This window comes from Botryllus schlosseri, chromosome 12, assembly GCF_051294905.1.
Source record: "Botryllus schlosseri isolate E-star chromosome 12, Bs_hap1, whole genome shotgun sequence".
Taxonomy (NCBI): Eukaryota; Metazoa; Chordata; class Ascidiacea; order Stolidobranchia; family Styelidae; genus Botryllus; species Botryllus schlosseri.
Genome location: NC_137247.1, coordinates 25708538 through 25716591, shown reverse-complemented (window position 1 = coordinate 25716591; position 8054 = coordinate 25708538).

The window sequence follows — 8054 nt, the reverse complement described above, 5'->3', positions numbered from 1 at the left end:
AGCTTTGAAAATTACAAATTACGTTGTGAATCATGTTGCAAATTTAGAGGCTTCGTGTACCCCCTGAAAATGCTTCACGGGCCCAAGGTTGAGAACAACTGCCATAGAGAACTAAAAATTGCCAAAAGGTAAAATAATCTACAATAGTCCTCACCTCCGTGTTTTTTCATCTTGCGGGCATCCAATGCGGGCAGCGGGGGCCTTGTCGTTGAAGATGGCTCTGTGGATAGCGTAGATGGCTCTGCAGGCAGTGTAATTGGCTCTGCAAGCACAGTAATAGGCTCTGCAGGCAACGGAATTGTCTCTGCAGGCTGCGTAATATGCTCTGCAGGCAGCGAAATTGTCACTGCAGGCCGCGTAATATGCTCTGCAGCCCCAGCGAAAATGTCTCTGCACGCCGCGTAATATGTTCTGCAGGCAGCGAAATTGTCTCTGCAGGCCGCGCCGCGTGATATGCGGCAGTATAATTGAGACTGGATATAATCGACGTATATCTCAATCACGCGCTCGCGAGGTGCACGTCAGCTTTTACTCATGTGTGGCAGGGCGAATGCCTTATCTCAGGCCTCAGTCACGTCTTGTCAGGCGTTTAAATTTCTTCTTTGGGCGCGGCAATTTCGGAGTTGCCGCTGGTGAATCATGACGGGTAAGATTTGCACAAGTATCAGGCTCTCGATCACGTACAATTGTGGCAGGAATATCCAATGTGGCCACTGGCCACGTACGTTTTATCATCGATGTGATCGCGCCGGTTGGATTCCGGCGAGGATTGTAGTGAGAGCTGAGCTTCGTCGGTCGGTTAGTCTAATGTCGGCCGCTGCTCGGATTCAATTTCCCCGTGTGAACCTACTTTTTGCACTTATCAATATTTGCACCTAATTTTAGTGTCACAGGTCAGTTTGCGGTAGTCACAAAGATGCAGTGCCAGTGCCAGATGCAGTCCCAGTGAACCATCGGTACCACATCTGAGCTGAGTACCGTAATACGACTACGTTACCGAGGGATTTCTGCGTAATTCTGACGATGTCATTCGAAATGCTTTGTACAGGACTGACGTCTAGCATAGATGAATCTCCGATGATTTCCACAACAAATTTCTGAAACGTTTACAACCAGAAATCAACAGACAGTATGCGATCGATAATTAGCACTGAAGCAGGTGCGCGAGAAAGTAGCTTGCTAAACAATTTTTGGTTGCTATGCGTGTCTAGTCACGTGATCGAAGTCCTGCAAATGGCCTATTGACTATTCTTCACGATTTACTTTGCACGTGGTGCACCAGACCTTTATCGGTGATATGCGCCACTTCATTTTTTACCATCTATCTATAATAATAATAACATCGACTATATTAGGTCTTCCACACAATCACAAATACATCATAAGTTTGTTATTCTTGGATATTGTTATTTATCACACTGCTCCGTTTTTGATAATTCTTCCTGTATTTCAGACTGGGTTGTTATAATATAAGAATTATAATGCTGTGTAATAGCTCATTTCAAGCTGTCGTTGAATACTCGTTTTCAAGCCGGGAGCGGTTGATGTGTGATGCTTGAAGAAGTAAAGTAATATATAGATAGTCCAGAAGAATGACAAGGATCTGTGGAAAGGGCTCCATCGTAGGAATGGATTGAAAGCTCACTTTCGATTCCACCTTATAGATAGAAATACCTAATGTGTGATCTGCGAAATAAACCTTCGCTGCAATAACTTTATTGAAAAAAACATGAACTATCCCATACGTTTTTGAAAAATCACGAACGCAAGGGCATTGGCAAAGAGTGATTATACTCTTTGCCAATGCCCTTGCGTTCGTGATTATACTATAATCCGATCGGTCACTTGAAAAGACATGCGGATACACGTCCGGCCTGCAGTCGTGACGATTAGACACCAGCATTTCGGCGTCAAAAAGACACACTGAGGCAGATGAAGTTTTATCTTAGCAAACGCGAAGTACGATACCAGAAAGATTGACGGCCATAGAACGTTGACCGAAGATCACATTGGCATGTTTGACAAAACCTTCGATAAATATATGTCCAATGTCCATGTCCATCCATTCATTGTCCAGTCGCCGTAATTACTCGCGCCGGTTGATCATGCCGTTGAAATTTGAGTTCCGCGGTACAAATGCAACCAGCTGAGGAAAATATTGCGCTCCATGAAGAATTACTTACTGGAATTCGCACGTGTCTCATCAATAATTCGTTTTTAGTTTGTTGTGGTACATGCGAGCGATAACAATAAGTTTTGAGTGACGACAATTTATAACGGAGGTCACAAAATAGCAGTATGATTCAACAAAGTAATCAATTACAATTGGCTCAAGAAGAATAAAGGCGAATTCACACATACCCGGTTCTCACGGTAAATTCGCGCGTAACGAACGTATCGCAAGATTCAATTCACACATTCACGACTCACGATCATACGCGATGACTGTACGGTAGCCGTGCGACGACCAACCGGGCGTATATTCACACAGCCGCGGTCGTTCAACCACGGTTGCTAGCGGTACAACCTTATTCCATTCCAGTTTGCTATGCCTCTTCTTCAACATATTGAAACATAATATATAAAGCCCAGGTGGGTAAGGAGTACTTACCGAGGTTTTACTTACTTTTTCAATTGGTTGTGTTTTATATCACACTTCCACGCAACAACATAACTAACCTACTGTTTGCACCTATTTGTAGTGTCACAGGTCAGCTTGCGGTAGTCACAAAGATGCACCTTGCAATTTCAAAGTGACCACATCTTCTAACAGTATTCCAGTTATCAATCGAATCTACTATTTAAAACTATTTGATCACCTTTCATTTCCTACACTTGAAATAGTTTCCACATGTCTCTGAAATTGCTAATTCTACTTGAAGGTCAGTAAAACTGTACATTGTGTGCAGTGATGAGCATCGAAGCGGAGTCGGAGTGTATTCGGAGCGGATTTTTGCCAACTTTTTGATACTCGGAGTGGACTCGGAGTTTACTACAGATATTTTTCCGGAGTGTTGTAAGTTTTGCCCCCGATATCTTTCGATAGCCCTGACCAGAAGACACTTTTGATTACAAACCAAAACATAGACAGTTGACACCTTGTAAAGTTGTAATATGAGGGGTAACATGCAAAAATGATTGCCAAGTGCATAGAAATCAGCCATCTGCACTGCAATTGGGGACTGGAGAGTAGGGCTGGGCAAAATCGAGTACCCGAGTGATTCGATTCTGAATCACTTAAAATACTTCGAGTCGAGTCGAGTAATCGAGTATCACTCATTATGACTTCATAACAGAATGTAATATGTCAAAGTTCAAATATGTACCTTTTATGCGACCACAGAGAATATAATACCTGTTGTCCATCACATTAAATATACTTGGGTATTTTTTCGACCATACCGATTTCATTGCACTTGGTGCCAATGTTGTGGGATGATCATTACTTCGGAAATGTGCTATTTTCAGTAACGTTCGTAGCATTGTACTATATGTTTCGTATGCTACGATACGGCAAATCAAGGTTTCAAGGCATCAGCAGTGAAAATTAGTTTCGAAGCTATAATTCTCGTTGATAAATTAACTTTGAATGACGAGGAGCGTATAATTTCAGTACTCGAAAAAATCGTCTTTTACTACTCGACTCGAATCATTAAAATTGATACTCGATTCAGATTCGAGTACTCGAATCATTGTGCCCAGCCCTACTGGAGAGTAACCTAGTGATCTAGCAAGGCATTTTGGTCGAGAAGTGTCTGTAGTTCACAAAATTAAAGGCACCCAATATCATTCGCAGTGCATCATTTGCTCCCTGCCTTGAGATGCAGTCTTTGAATCCACAGCTGAATGTCACCATATTATGAGATAAGATCTCCAGAATCTTCCACGTTGCTGTCATTGCAGTCTTCTATAGTCACATTCCTCCTTGCGTATTTGTTTCGTGACTGATTTTCATGCTACCCCAGTAATTGTGCGAAACATTTACAATCAGCAACATACAGCGGGGCTTCTAAATGGTACAACCTTTAGCTACCCTGATTCTTCCAGCAAGTTCATGATCATAACGGAATATATTCCATTATCCTGATGACATTCAACGTCGTAATATGTCCATTTTGTGAAAATGTATTCCCAACGTTGGTAGCATTTGAAACAAGATAATATCCGATACCACTTTTGTGATAACTTTTCGCAGCTTTCATCGTACTTGCACTTTGCAGTGAGATATATTGATATTAAGTGTTACATCAATATTACTTTTATATCTGTGAGAAATATACATACAACAAGCAAGTTTCAGGATTCAAACAATAACTTATGCAATGTGTTATAATGATTTAATGACGTTGCGACGAATTTTCGCTAGTAAGATCCGCTCACAGAGGCATACCAGCATCTAAGCCCGCTTCAAAGATTTCAACAATACATAAATCACTAAGGTAAGCTGATCTTACACTGTAAAAACAAAATATTCTGAATTTCTGAACAGCCACACTAAATAACTCAGCTCTGCTCGCAGCTCGCATAAACTACGCTTCCTTCAATATTGATTGACGTAATCAGTCATCCAGACCTCTTCTGAATTTTCGTCATGTAATGTTTGGTTGGATTGAGAACTGACTTTGATGTGATAAGAAATATCAGCACCGTAAAAAAGTTTCAGCTGCTGGTCTGTCTCAAACTCCAAATTCCAGATATCATGTAGCAGCTTCAAAATTGGAAGTCAATAGTCATTTAGTCAACTCCAAGGAGCGTCGATAGGTGCGTCAGTGATGCATCATGTCGGTTTAGTCCAGCTCCATCAACTGTTTCAGGGCGACGCGGAACTTAATTTACTGAAACCTGTGATGTGATCGTCGATGTTAGTGGTAGTTAGTTCGGCCTGACTGGTTTTACTCCGTCGGCGTCAAGTGGGTTACCCACAAAGAGGCAGAAAAAGATTGACGTGTGGAAGTATTTCACTCTGATACATGATAATAGTATACTGGGTTAGCGAGATGTCAAAATTGCAATGTTCAGCTAAAGCAGTGGTTCTTAACCTTTTTTCCTCCAGCGCCCCCTTTCAAAGATTATCGTGCTCCAGCGCCCCCCAACCTCATATTGTAAGGAATGTAATAAAGACAATGAGTAAGAGGGAGGGCCGTAACAGCACTTCGTCAACCAGACTTGGACAACTAGATAATTCTAGTTGTCTAATTTCACTAAATTAGAGCGAAATGCCAGTAATCTAATTCTAATCTAATTTGTGAAATGCTTCCATGCTCTAATTCTAATTCTAATCTAATTTGTGAAATGTCCGTATTCTCTAATTCTAGTTCTAATCTAATTATTGTTTTCCTGAAAATGCCTCTTTGTCCGAGGCATATTGCACTATTGCAGTGAGTTAAAAAGAATATCCCGCTTACGCAGGGAAATCCAGTGCCAAGCCGCCATCGCATTACTTACACCGTGCAGTCATAGTAAATATTATGACGAATATAGCCTGCTAGAGTAGCTTGCAGTCTGCGAACAGCATTCTAGTTTCTAAAACTTTACGTTAGTACATTGCCATTCTGACTAACATGGGCGATGCCCATGGATACCATAAAAGAAGTAATATTTTATTAAAGTATAGTAAAAATCGAGCCAAGCTTGGTGTACAGAAGTTAACCATTCTCATGTTTATGGGAATGCACTATTGTTGTTGTTTATTAAACAAAAATATGTGGCGCCTATCGCCTCACGGCCTTTTGCACCACGCACTGTGATTTGATGTGAACTGCATTTTGCTGTATTCATTTCCCATATACAATTTCATTCCATTTCCAAGTTTTTGCGAACTAAGTATAGCTCTAATTCTAATTCTAATTTAATCTGGAAAAGGCTTAGTAGCTCTAATTCTAATTCTAATCTAATTTGAAAAAGCTGTGTAGCTCTAATTCTAATTCTAATCTAATTTGGAAAAACTGTGCAGCTCTAATTCTAATTCTAATCTAGTTTGAAAAAAACTGTGGAGCTCTAATTCTAATTCTAATCTAATTCAGAAAAGCTGAAAATTTTCTAGTTGTCCAAGTCTGTCGTCAACCCCCTAAAAACGATTGCCTTGCGCACCTATAGAGTGATAAACCAAACTTCTGAGGGCTTCGCCACCAAGAACCCCGTAGCGTGATTTCTATGGTCAGCAAGGTTTGTGTGGCCTGGTCGCCCTAGGTGCCCAAATTTTCTATAATGCATGAATGAATAGGTGGTAATTACATATATATGTCGCTATAAACTTTTTATCCTCTCAGCCCACGTAATCAGATTTACCAGTAACGCTGAGTGAGCTGTTGTATTGGAAAATAAAGGTCACATAATTGATAATTGAACATATTCGGGCGTGCTCGTAGGTACAATTAATTCGTTACCAGGGACGTAACAGCACTTCGTCAGCCCCCCCCAAAACGTTGGTCTTGGGCCCCCCATAGGGTGATAAACCAAACCGGGTGGCTTCGCCCCATGATCCCCCTTCGGCTATCCGCTATTTGCTGATACTGGTCATCTACATTGGGTGACCAGTCCATATACCAAGCCAGCTATTCTCGCCTGCGCGCGCGAGGCGCGAAACATTTCACTGATTATTGATTGAATTGGCCAATATGATTGGAAATTGCATATATATTGATATCAATTTTTATCCTCTCTCTGCTCACGTAAACAGATTTACTGATAGAGCTGAGTGATGTGTGATTGAAAAGGTAGGACCCCTAAATAATAATTATGCATCTTCGGGCGTATACCCGTTAGCAGGAACGAAACGACACTTCGTCAGGCCCCCCGAAAAAACTTGGGTCTTGGGCTCCCATAGGGTGATAAACCGACCCGGCCGCCCCCATCACGTTGTTCGCTTTTGCCACGAAATCAGCTGTACTGTTTAGCCAGTGCGAAGCGTGAAAATGTTCGATACTTCATGATAATATCGGTCAATAAGATCGGGAATTGCATATACATTGCTATCAATTTCTTGTCCCCTCTGCTCACGTCACCAGATTTACCGGTAGAGGTGAATGAGGTGCAATTTCCCCTCTAAGCTGCGCACGTGCGTAGTGCTGACACGGTCTCTGCGCACAGAAAATGTATGTGGCGCACAACAAATCCGAAGTTATGACATTTTTTTAGTCGTTACGCACTGTTGTCCAAGGGTCTGCGCAGTGAGTTGGTGAGTGTGCGCAGACTCGTCAAAACGTAAGGGGGGACACTGTGAGGTGTCTTGGAAACTGTAGGGCCCGTAACGAATAATTAAACATATTCGGGCGGGCGGACCCGTTGGTATGACTTCGTGTCATGATGTTATTTCGTCACCTCCTGTCTGCTATATCAAAAAATATAGAATCGCCCAACAGGGATATCTAGTTCTATATATCCCTGTCGCCCAATCGGACTAAACTAAAAGACGCACACGATTTCAAATTGGTATTTCTTCACTGACATATAATATTTCCCAGCCAGATGGAATTCGTCTTCTGAGGTTCAGATTGCCAAGACAGGAACATTCGGTGCCAGTCATTCAGGCGCCTATGGACAATTAAACCTATATGTCTTTTGTAGGCTATATAAAACGAAGTTTTCGGTAATAATTCGCTCTGAATGCTCATTAAGGATATGTCCTACCACCACATCACCTACTGCGAAGCCATTTTTCTCCAGCGCCCCCTGAGCGTTTCCGCCCCCTTCTAATTCGCCAGCGCCCCTTGGGGGGCGCTGGAGGTAAGGTTAAGAACCACTGAGCTAAAGCATCACAAGTTGACAAGTGGTACGTCGCATCTTCGAAGACATATCGAAGCGTGTAAGAAGAATGGATCGCAGTTGAAGATAAGCTCCTTTCTTTCTTCCCACAACAAAAGTAAGCGAGAAATCGAAGGAGAAGGTTTGTCGTGGTGTTGTCTCCTTTGTATCCCATGGTATGAGACCACGGAGCTCTGTTGAGGGGAAAGGCCTTGAGCAAATGGCTGGTGACTTGATATAAATTTGGGCAATGCATAGCAAAGTGAGTGCAGAAGACGTTTTGCCATCCAGATTTACCGTGAAGCGTAAGT